Source organism: Notothenia rossii, assembly GCF_949606895.1.
Source record: "Notothenia rossii genome assembly, chromosome: 8".
NCBI classification, from domain to species: Eukaryota; Metazoa; Chordata; class Actinopteri; order Perciformes; family Nototheniidae; genus Notothenia; species Notothenia rossii.
In genome coordinates this window covers 50,373,532-50,386,215 of record NC_136906.1, presented here as the reverse complement: position 1 = coordinate 50,386,215, position 12,684 = coordinate 50,373,532, and the positions used below count along the sequence as shown (strand labels likewise).

The 12,684-nt window shown below is 45.0% G+C and overlaps 1 long non-coding RNA gene across 1 annotated transcript in view; it reads left to right on the top strand.

Annotated features, from left to right (window-relative positions):
* The window catches only part of LOC307015436, a 32,821-nt gene extending 26,154 nt beyond the window's left edge, over positions 1–6,667 (top strand). The window contains exons 2-3 of the long non-coding RNA XR_013801534.1: positions 358–3,466; positions 3,588–6,667. This is a non-coding gene — a long non-coding RNA (uncharacterized lncRNA). The remainder of the gene's footprint in view (positions 1–357; positions 3,467–3,587) is intronic.
* Positions 6,668–12,684: the final 6,017 nt, after the last annotated feature.

Genomic DNA, 12,684 nt, shown 5'->3' with positions numbered 1-12,684 from the left:
GTGAAAGCAGTCCGTCTAAATTAAATATATGGACGGAAATGTTTGGATTTCCAAAGGGAGGATCTTTGAGTAAATAAAAAATCAAAGACCTAAAGGACAAATTACAAGAGTGTGAAGATGGAATGACAAAGAAGAGTACAATTAAAGTAAAAGAGTTAGAAAAGATAGAAAGTCACAGAAAGTGTTTAAAATACTGGGAGGATGAAGCAGAATGCCGTGAAAGGAGGCAGTTGGCCTTGGCAATAAAGAAAATAAAGGTGGATGATGAAAGTGAAGGAAAAAGGGAAAATAAATGTTTTCCGAAATCACACAATCCATTCCACCAGACATCCACTTCTCTGTATTCGTCTCTTACAGGTACGAGGGACCCTCTCCTCGACCACGGATTTCCGTTCCACGCTCAGGTCCATCCACCTTCTCCGGCATATCGAGACCCAAACCATCTGCACGCCGGTGCCGTGGGTGGGGATCCAGCAGAGGCAGTTCCACCTGTCGGGGCATCTCCATTTACATCACCCAAAATGGGGACACAAGTCAGCCCGAACACCTTAAAAAAAATCTTAGAGAAGGAAGAAAAACGACAAACGCCACGACCGAAAAGACAATGCCCAACTGACCATGGTCCAAGCCGTTACAACCGCCTGGTCACACCAACCCCAAGGAGACGGCCGAGGCAGGGGGGGCCAAAGAGGCAGGGGAGGTTTCCGAGGCCGTGGAGGTTTCAGAGGAAAAGGCAGAGGACGAGGAGGCAACCACACTGGCAATAATGGTGCTTGTTTCAAGTGCGGTGAAATGGGTCAATTTATCGCTGAATGTCCGAAGGACACCCAAAAGAAAGACACCCAATCTGCTCAAAACAATGACAATTCTTCAAACTGACATCGTCCGCGGGAGGAGGGGGAGGAAGAGGAGGGAATTCGGTCGAGGGAGACGGGACCTCTACCTGCAGCATCAAAACAGGGAAGTGCCACACACACACACACACATCATGCAAGCTATTGATACATTAGAACAATTAGAAAACATGCCTGTGGTTAAAGAGGGTACATATTTGAAATTTGACACTGAAACAGCATTTAAGAAGTTTCCCACACTAACTCTAGCTATCATGGGTGTTGATGTTACATTTTTGGTTGATTCTGGGGCTACACATTCTGTGGTAAAACTGGCAGATTTACCAAATTGTAAATTTAGTGGTAGATTTATCCACTCAATAGGAGCTGCTGGTGTGACTGTAAAGGAGAAGTTTTCTGTACCAATTCAGTGTAGAGATAACGGTGATGCCAGCCATCCATTTCCCACATCAGTAAAACACAGTTTTCTTCTGTCATCTGTCTGCCCTATAAATTTACTGGGCAGAGATCTGATCCTCCGGTTTGGCCTTGATCTCATTTCTACAAATGAGGGTCTAAAAGTCAGACGACCATCTCCTACGATGGTCCAAAAACTCTCATTTGACGAAGAATAGTTGTATGTGTATCAATGGCTGGCAACATTTCCTGATTCTCAGAAACTGTTGCGTTTGGCCCGTCAGCGTGTCTCCTCACTGGCTGTGTTTATGGAAGCTCCTCATTTGCATTGCACTGCTAGTGTTTCTGATGAGAAATGCAAATACTATGATGAACAGTTTCTGTTGGAATGATGAAATCATGCTTAAAACGATGTATTGGAGCTCGCTGCGCAGCGCTATTTCAGTCCCACTCACACCCACACAACACAAGCTGTATCAAATCCCAGGGGCGGTCCCACACATTTCACTAGCAAGGGGCCCCACTGATAAATGGAGGGATTTGGGTCCATTCGTTAAAGATTGGGAATCTATTACTGATTGGACAGCCAGACACACACCTCAGATCATGTACTCTATGTCACATGATGTGTTTAAGTACGATGTCAACTGTAATGTACACGCGCTGCGTACTCTGGCTCTGATTGGGGATGATTCTGTTAACCCTGTGCCAGTCCCAGGGGAGCCTGTGTTTTCAGGTTACTCTCATATTTCTGAGCTTCCTGCCACGCTAAAAGATGTGCCTCCGACACTCTGGGCAGCTCACAAATATGATGTTGGTCTAATCCGTTCTGCCGAACCTATTGTTATCACCCCAAAGTCTACCTACCGCCCAAACCAACCCCAGTACCAATTAAAGCGTGAAGCTGTTGATGGCATCCGGCCAGTTTTTACCTCTCTGCTTAAACAAGGGGTCATTATTCCATGTAATGATTCTCCGGTACGCACTCCGTGTTTCCTGTTAAAAAGATCCGGGACAAACCTCCTGACAAATGGAGATTTGTGCAGGATTTACGAGCTGTAAATGAAGCTGTAAATGAAGCTGTGCATGCAAGCGCGCCGCTCGTTCCAAATCCTTATCTCATTCTCTCTCAGGTTCCAGCCTCTTCAGCATTTTTCACTGTTGTAGACCTCTCAAATGCATTTTTCAGTGTCCCTGTACACAAAGACAGTCAATTTTGTTTCGCATTTGAATATGAAGGTAAGCCATTCACATTCACACGTTTGTGTCAAGGCTACTGCGAATCTCCCACTGTGTACAACCAAGCATTGTGTACAAGTTTGGCCTCTCTTCAAGTTTCCAAAGGCACCGCTCTCATACAATATGTTGATGACCTCATGATTTGCGCACCCACAGGAGAACAGTGTGAAGCTGATACCATCTCCTTGTTACAACACCTCGCAGCTGAGGGACACAAGGCCAGTTTCTCTAAACTTCAGTATGTGCAAAAGACAGTTACATTTCTGGGTCACATCATTTCAGGAGAGGGAAAAACACTTTCAGATAAGCGTATTGCATCGTTGGCTGCTCTGCCAAAACCTGTCACTAAGCGACAGATGATGTCATTTTTGGGTATGTGTTCATACTGCAGGTCATTCCTTCCTAACTATTCTCCGCTCGAACAGCCACTCCGTACCATCACGCATGTCACCGGTTTGAAACCTGCAGATCGCCTTATATGGATGCCGGAAGCCGACGAAGCCTTCATTAACATGAAGCTGGCTCTCCAATCCCCTCCGACACTAGGTCTACCTGATCCTACCAAGCCTTTTACACAGGCGGTGGTTGAACGCGATGGGTGTATGACCTCAGTTCTCCTTCAAGATCATGGGGGAAAACAGAGGCCTGTTGCCTATTTTCCCTCCAAGCTAGACCCTGTAGCTGCTGGCCTGCCAAAATGTCTCCGTGCAGTTGCTGCAGCTGAAAAAGCTCTCAACTCCTCATGTGACATTGTAGGTTATGCACCTTTAACACTGTTGGTTCCACATGCTGTTTCTCTCATCCTCTGTGAACAGAGAACATAACACCTCTCTGCTACACGTTATCTTAGGTATCACACATGCCTGTTAGACATGCCTAATGTTGAAGTCAAACGCTGTACCACTCTGAACCCAGCATCTCTTATGCCTCTCCCAGAAGACGGTGACGAACACGACTGTGTTGCCGAGCTTCTTATTGTAAGTACTCCCAGACCTGACTTAAAAGATGTACCCCTGACCAAACTCATTTTGTATGTTGATGGGTCCGCCTCTCGCGACCCTGTGGGCACTAATCGGGTGGGTTTCTGTGTTGTTTCAGATTCTGCTGTCCTCTGTTCCGGAACGCTCTCATGCCACCTCTCAGCACAAGCAGCAGAGCTCGTAGCACTCACTGAGGCCTGCACTTTTGCAAAAGGCAAATCTGTAAATATCTACACTGACTCACGTTATGCCTTCGGGGTAGTACACGATTTTGGGGCTATCTGGAAGTGTAGACAATTCCTGAAGTCTGACGGTAAGCCAGTGCTTAACCATGTCCTAGTTGCAGGCTTATTGGATGCCATTCTGCTCCCGTCTGAGGTTGCAGTATGTAAATGTGCTGCACACACCAGCAACACCGACCCCGTTTCATTAGGAAATGCTGCTGCTGACTCAGCTGCAAAGGCAGTCGCTCTGATTCCTCTCACACCACACGCACACTCGTTTGTTAACATCCCTGTTTCCTCCATCACTGACAATATGTCGTCACTAACTGCCATGCAGCAGTTAGCACCACCAACAGAAAAACCACAGTGGAAAACTGCTGGTGCTACCTTTGACCCCACCACCAGCATCTGGGTTGGTCCAAATTCCAATCCATGTCTCCCGAGGCATTTTTTCTCACATTTTGCTAAATTGACACATGGGTTGGATCATGTGTCAAAAGGGGGGATGTTAGAGGCTATCAATCAACATTGGTTCACAAGGGGTTTCACAGTAACAGCTCAAAAGCACTGTGAAGCATGCTTAATTTGCATTACGCAAAATTCTGGTAGACTGGTAAAGGTTACAGGAACAGGTGCACACCCAGCCCAACTAGACCATTTGAGCACCTAATGCTGGATTTTATCGAACTTAGTCCATCAGAGGGTAAGAAACACTGTCTTGTAATGGTTGACATGTGTGGTCCAAATGGGTTGAAGCATTTCCGGTAAACGCACAGACAGCAAATGCTGTGGCTAAAGCTTTACTAAGGGAAATTATTCTTAGATGGGGGATACCAAGCAAGATCTCTAGCGACAATGGTTCACATTTTGCTAATGAGGCCATTGCACAGATAGGAGAATACCTTGGCATGGACATCAGAAAGCATTGTGCTTACCATCCACAGAGTGGTGGTGCGGTGGAAAGAGAGAACGGTACAATCAAAAACAAGCTAGAAAAATGCTGCGCAGACACAGGTTTATCCTGGACACAAGCCCTGCCCATTGTGCTGATGTACATGAGAATGCGGAAACGAACACGGAGTCAACTCAGCCCTTTTGAGATCCTTTTTGCAGCTCCTCCACAGATTGGGATCAAGGCGCCAGGATGTCCTCTCCCCTCCACAACTTTGTGTGAGGATGCTATGTTGTCATATTGTGTTAACCTGTCATCCAATTTAGCAGATATCAGACGCCAGGTGGGGGCAGCTCTACCTACCCCTGCTACTGGTCCACTCCACCGTATCCAACCAGGCGACTTCGTGCTGGTCAAGGACTTCCGGAGAAAGAGCTGGAGATTCAGCCGTTGGCAAGGTTCAATACCAGGTGCTTCTCATCACCCATACAGCGGTCAAGGTCGCCGAGAAAGCCACGTGGGTCCACGCCAGCCACTGCAAAGCTGTCATCGCCGCCCCAGTCTAGCCGGTCCAGCAGAAACAGACGACGACGACAAGTGACGTGCCAAGTCACCACCAGCACCACACACGCAGCACATACACCCTAGTGCCACACACAAGACTCATGGGCGACGGCCAGCTGTGCTTTTTCATATGCCTATGGTTCCTCGTCTGTGCCTTCATGGTGTGGGGTTTAATTGACATGGTCATGAAGGCACGGGCTCAGTCAGACTAGACACATCCACTAAGGAGACGACACCAACATAAACTTTGTGCCTGATCACTGGCGAGTGATTGAAGATGCCTGCTTTCAACAGTTTATTATTGATTACTCTCATTGTACATCTTTACAGTATTGACAAGTTTAAAATATCCACAACAATGTTCAGCTTAATAAGCCTTGTTCAACATAATTATTTAGCTAATACTACAGCAGGCGAAACAAGTCTGCGTTTCGCTGCATTCCTTGATCTCCAGTTATAACGACGGACTCCATCGCCCGGACCTAACGCATACCTGCCAACCCTACCGATTTGGGCGGTAGTCTACCGCTTTTGACATGTTTCTACCGCCTACCGACTTAGCTGGCTTTCCCTACCGATTTTCAATCTTCCCAAACTATAACAAATACAAATGACATTACATAGACACTGGACTCGACTTTTTGGCGGACACCGTTTGCAGCGTGTCTGTGATCGCATCATACAAACAGTCCTCTGTGTTTCTGAAAGAGAAACAACATGCAGACCGGGGGTAACGGTGCCTTTCCTCTGCACCCCCGGGGCTGATGGGTAATCACTCCCAAATGAGTGAGGGAACCGAGACGAGGCATTTGAGTCCTGCAGGATTTCCCCGTAAGCATCAGTGTCTTGAAAACACATGTTGGCGACTGAAAGACATCCACTGTTGGGTCTTTTCCTGAAGCATCCTTCACTTACAGTGTCTCAACTGAAAGAGGACCACAAACACACACAAAATGTGATACCATTTTGAGATTTGGGGATATTTATCTCCCATTCTTTCACTTTTTCGGATATTTTCAACCCCAAACATGTTGTTAATGTCTCTGTTTAGTGAACTACAGCAATCTGAAAGCCAGTACATTATTTATATCACACTTTATCAGTAGACAAATGGAGGAAATTACTTTTTTAATGCAGTATTTTCTGATTTATGGCGCAACACAAAGATATTTCGCTCTGTGCAAACCTTTAACTTTAATACAGTATGTCAACAACATGAAACAAGAATATGAACCTGGCTTTATCCAATGTTCACACAAGAATTCTACATCCTGACACATCCTTCATCTACTGCTCAACTGAAAGAGGACCAGAAACAAATTAAAAATGTGGAGACTTTGGGATATTTATCTCCCATTCTTTTACTTTTCGGGCATTTTACAGACCAGAAATATCGTTGATGTCAATGTTTACCAAACTACCACTTTTTCTGAAAAATGCCTAAAATGATGCAATATATGTTAAATACATGGTTTATACATGTAATTACTGGGATTTCATTTTCTTCTGATTACCTAATTTGGGCGTGCACATTTGCCGCGTGCAAACCTACCTCTTTTGGAGTTGGAAAGGTTGGCATGTATGCTAACGGGGCCGCAGTGGGGTAGCTCCAGGACGCCGGCTGGAGCTAGCCCCCTGCGGCTCCGTTAGCTCCGGCGGCCACCACTGGGATAATTGGGTCCCCTATTAACATTTGCTCCCGTTTAGCATTATGGGCGTCATAGCCATAGACAATAAAAGTCGTACCCAAGGCTGAATCATAAACTAAAATGTATATGTATGTATAAAGGATTACGTCCTTAGCTGGCTAATAAGTAAAAAGCTAAGCTACCAAGCACACAAACACCTGCGAACAGGATTAACATGTATAATATTATAATTTTAGACTTCTTGGAAGTTCTGTTAGTACATTCAAGCGCACAGCACGACATTTTAATTGTCTGGTATTTGTAACAATATTCCCTAAAAGGCACAATCACCACGAACACGGCTAAAGCTAAAGGGTCAAGTACAGTACTATGTCTAACTAACGTTGTAGCCTCTATGGTTGTAGCCTAGCAGAGTGGACAAGTTGCTGTTAGCTGACAGTGAGGCATGTACATGTCCATCAAAGTGACCACACCCTAATTTATGCAAAAACTTTAAGACCTAATATAAATAAAAGGGTCATGTTAGAAAACAATTCACTCACAGATTAATAATCATGAAGGTGGAATCTAACTATATCGATAATAATATTTATTGCATCCATGGGTAGAAACATGTTTTTTTCTGCTGTAAAGTTGGGCATTTTAACATGGGGGTCTATGGAAATTGCTCCTTTCTGCAGTCAGTCCCTAGCGGCCCTCTCCTCTCTGTTGCAGACTAGGACTCTATCACCAGGTTGGAGCACAACTCCCTTGATGTGACAGTTGTAGTACTTCTTGTTTCTTTCACTGGAGTGTTGACTGTTTTCAGATGCAATCCGGTAAGCCTCTTTCATTCTCAGAGCCCATTTCTTAGCATAGCCCTGTGTTGTTTCAGTCTGACCTTTGGCTGGCAGACCAAACATTAAATCTACTGGGAGACACGGGTGCCGTCCAAACATGAGGTAGTGGGGTGAGATGCCTGTTGCCTCATGCCTGGTGCAGTTGTATGCATGTACAACCAGGGGTAAGTGGTCTTTCCAGTTGCTCTTTTCTTTTTCTCCCAGGGTCCTCAACATTTGGAGCAGTTTTCTATTGAACCTCTCAGCTGGGTTTCCTTGGGGGTGGTATGGGGTTGTCCTCGAATGAGCAACTCCAGCCAGATGCCTCAGGGTCTTGAACAGGTCATCTTCGAACTCTCTGCCTTGGTCGTGGTGTAACCTGACCGGATAGCCAAATCTTGGAATTAAGTCATTATAGATTTTTTCAGCAGCTGTTCTGCCAGATGTATTTTTTGTTGCGTAGACTTGAGCAAATCTGGTAAAATGGTCAATAATGACTAAAATGTACTCGCAGCCCCCTTTGCTAGTTTCCAGGTGCATATAGTCTATAGACACAAGCTCAAGTGGTGCAGATGAAGTGATGCTGCCCATTGGTGCTCTGACGCGTGTCACAGGCTACTTTTGTTTGATACAGGGGCACTTCCTGGTTACATAGGTTTCAATGTCCTTTTTGATGAAAGGCCAGTAGAAACGGTCTCGGGCCAGGTGGATGACCCTCTCAGCTCTAACATGTCCCATGTCGTCATGGAGATGCTTTAGTACCAGGGGGTGGTATCGTGATGGTAAGACGAGCTGCTGCCGCTGACTGGCTGTCCGGTACAACAGTTGATTTTCCATGTGCAGTTTTCCCCACTCGTGCATGAGCTTTCTGAGTGTACCACTGGCTCTCTTCCTGTCCTCATTGGTCAATACTGCCTTGGCCTCTTTAAGTTTGATAAGCTCACCGATTGCATGGTCCTCCCTTTGGGCATTGACTAGCTCACTGTGATCAATGGTAAGGGGTGACACATTCACAGGTGACTCTGAGCATGAAGCCAGGTCCAATGCAGCAACATAAGCAACATCCTGCCTCTTTGCAGACTCACAACCATCCCATGTGGTTTCGATGGTTTCTCTTGTGAGTTCCTCAGTACACTCTCTGACGTAGGTGTCAATGATTTCAAGAGGGAAACGAGAGAGCGTGTCTGCGTCTATGTTCACTCTTCCTGGCCTGTATTTGACATCAAACCTAAAGTCTGCTAGCTCACCTACCCATCGGTGGCCGAGAGCATTCAGCTTGGCAGTACTCATCATGTATGTGAGGGGATTATTGTCTGTGTATACTGTGAAATGGGGTGCATAGAACAGGTAATCCCTACATTTCACACATATCACCCACTTAAGAACAAGAAACTCCAGTTTCCCTGAGTGCATGTTGTAATTCTTCTCAGTGGGAGACAGAGTTCTTGAATCATAGGTGATAACTCTCAATTTTCCATCCTGTCGTTGATACAACACAGCGCCGAGTCCCTGCTGAGAGGCGTCAGTGTGAAGCACAAATGGCAGTTCGAAATCCGGGTAGGCCAACACAGGTGGGTGTGAAAGTGTGTCAATCAGCTGTTCAAGGATCCTTTGGTGATCATCAGTCCACAGGACAGGTGTCCTTGAGCGCAGCTGAGCTCCTTTTCCAACCTTATGTTTCCCCTGTGACACGGTAGAGTTTCCTTTCATTTTTAACAGATCATAAACTGGTTTTGCAATGCTTGAGAAGTTTTGAATATAGGCTCTATAGTAGCTTAAGAAACCCAGTAACTTCCGCACTTCTCCAACTGTGCTTGGCCTCTTCTCTTTCAGGGACATGACGGCATCAATGTCTTTTGGGTCAATCCTGACACCGTCTGCAGAGACCAGCCTCCCAACATACCTGACCTCTTTCTGGAACAGCTCACACTTTGTTGGTCGAAGAGGATGTCATCAAGGTAAGGGATACAGCAGTTGTCTCGCAGAGAGTCCAACATTTCCTCCATGCTGCGCTGAAAAGCAGCAGGGGCGTTGGAGAGTCCAAAAGGTATCCTCACCCACCCATACAGCCCCCAAGGGGTGATGAACGCCGTCATGTGTCTGTATCCTTCAGCAATGTAGCCCTGGTGGTAGGCCTTCCCTTGGTCTAAAATGCTGAACCAGCTTTGGCCTTTTAGGGTGTCGATGAGTTCCTGGATACGAGGCAATGGCTGACGGTCTGGTACTGTTTTCTGGTTTAACATTCTATAATTGATGCATAACCTTAGGGACCCATCCTTTTTCCTGGCGCAGAAAACAGGAGCTGAGTACGGAGATTTGGACTTAACTATCCACCCTTTTACAAGCAGGTCTTGGATGTACTCTTTAACCTCTTTATAAAGGGGCTTGGGCACTGCACTGTATGTGCGCTGAACTGGGATGTTGTCCTTTAAGTTGATGGACATTTGCAGGCTGGGAATGCAACCTATGTCCCCATCATCTTTAGCAAAGGCTTCCGATTCCTCGTGTAACATCTGTTCCACCTTCATCTGTTGCTCATCACTCAGGTGGCTGACATCCACAGGTGGGTGCCACAGTGCAGAAGTGGGTTTGTCACTGTTAGAGTGTGGTGATGTGGAAGAACTGGCTATATTTGCCTGGGCTTGATTGTCCTTGCTGCTTGGGTTGTCTGTCTCTATCACTCTATCAATGGTTTCGATGTTGCCTAGAATAGTACACAGCACTTCTGGAATGGTTTGACACAGGCCCCTTTACGAAAAGTCTCTCTGTCTGTTAGATCGTCATTAGTCCTTCTCCAACACTCAGCTGTGCCAGTGGTGTAGCTTCTAGATTGGGTTCGAAAAGCACAAGTGAGTCAGATTCACTAATATCTACTGGTACCCTGCACTTAATATAAGGATGGCCAGGATAAATAGTAACTTCTTTCCTGCCTATCTTTACTGCAGCATTCTGTTGTTCCTCTTTTTGCTCAGTCTTTATGAAATTCAACATAGCTTCTGCCGTAGCACTGTCAATCTCAAAACATCACTTTAAATCTTCCATTTAAAGTGATGTTTAAAAACCTGTTAAACCCCGAGCCTGTTTTTCAGGTTTCAGGCTCGAAAATGACATTCCCAGAACAAATGACCATATCTTCCCTTCTAAAAGGGTTAAATTAATCATCTTTTTTCTCAAAGTAATGATAAACCTGTCAGTTGGATGTAAAAAAGTCAGATTCAATATAGATGTTTTTTATTTTAAAGAAAATTCAGATTGAACATGGTAAAAAACTGTAAATTATAGTGTCCGTCCAAAATATATTTTGTACTTATAGTGAAAACTAACCTTGGATGATGGGTTAGTAGACTAAAAGCTTTAGGAATCCAAAGTACAACATATAATAGGTACCCTGTATCAAGATTGATGCAAAACAAGTGATATTTGACATTTTTATACAGATTTAGCAAAACAAAACCTCTTCTAGTGCCATTTGGGTGGATTTTTCATATCTCTGGCTCTCCCTGCTGGATTTTGACATGTGACATCTCTTTCTAACCGTCAGAGCCAATGGAATCGAGGGGAACTCCTACATAGTCCTTATTTGGTCATGTGTGTGTATTATACTGCCGCATAGCCAAGACCGGAAGCAGCAGCCACTCTGGTGGCTACCATTAGCAGCTAACTTTTGCTCTGCGATTTTTACATAAAAATTGATTTATGGATTATAAATAATTCCAATTATTGCCCAGGAACTTTATCAACCTATGGATTAACCGATTCAGCCGCGTTTTTTCTCGTTTTAATGCCATTGAACACATCTTTTGATCAGATTAACAGCTACGGTGAGACGATCTCCCTAGAAGCTACGTAAAGGTACGTGTTGTGATGTCTGTCTTTGCTTCCCCTGTCGCAAATTCAGATTACTCAGTGATGATACTATATACCTAAATAATCTGTGGAACCTCAGCTTTAATCGGAGATCTTGTATGTGCAGCTACGATAAGTAATAAGGGTACTTTTATCTTATCCAATGACCGTCAGCATTTTTCGCTAAGGGGTCATTTAGATGCTTCTAATGAGACTTGTGTTTTGTTTTGGTAAAAATGGTTTATATCGTCAGTTAGCTGAGATTATTTCCGTTAAACTGGTATAACACATTAATAGGTTCTTAATTATTAAGATCCCCTGAGACACAGTGTCCTGAAAGAAAAAAATAGGGTCCCGGAAGGCTGGGACCTTGGGGCTTAACAGGTTAAAACTCAGTTAATGGGGCTCATTCACTGGAGCATCCACAAACAACAATCAACTTAATTATTACATTCAAATGATGTACATTATTCAAGTTTACATTAACTTTGGATAATAACACGGGAGAAATTAGCAGAAGCGCTCTCTTTTCCTCTCTCCCTCTCTCTCTCCCCCCTCTCTCCCCCTCTCCTGACTGCCTGTCAGTATCTCAGGCAGCTCACTGATCCAGTATTGAGTGACCCGACAGTGAAAAATAAATATATTTATAACTAGTTTAGCTTGTTCCAGAGATAGATAAAATAGCTAAGTGAGTTAGGTCTAACTCTTGTGTGTTTCGCTCCGCTCACCGGTCCGTCACAGCGTGCGGAGCTGCAGGATTTCTGCTTCACACACGTTGCATACCGCTATTTTACTGTCTTTTTCGGACACCTTAAAATAATGCGAGACCGGTGAAGCCATTTTGGCGAGCTTGTTTTGCCGCGCACAGAGAAAAGTGTCATGTATTTTACGTCATGCGATCGGCTCTCGCGATCGGCATGTTTAGAGAGCACCGATCAATCGGTAGAGAGTGAGTATCGGCCGATATCGATCGGTGACCGATCGATCGCAGCATCCCTACTAGGAAAGGCACTCGAATAGATAAGTCTGGATCATCGTTTCCTTGCAGTTTTACTACCACTTCAATCCATCCTTCATAAGGTAATTCATCTCCTGTCACAGCCGTCATGTAGAGATCATCCTCCATGATTTCACTGAGGGGTCTAATATACTGTCCAGGTAAGTATCTGTCTTTCCAAGCACTGTCTACTATGCTCACATTGGCCCCAGAGTCTAAAAGAGC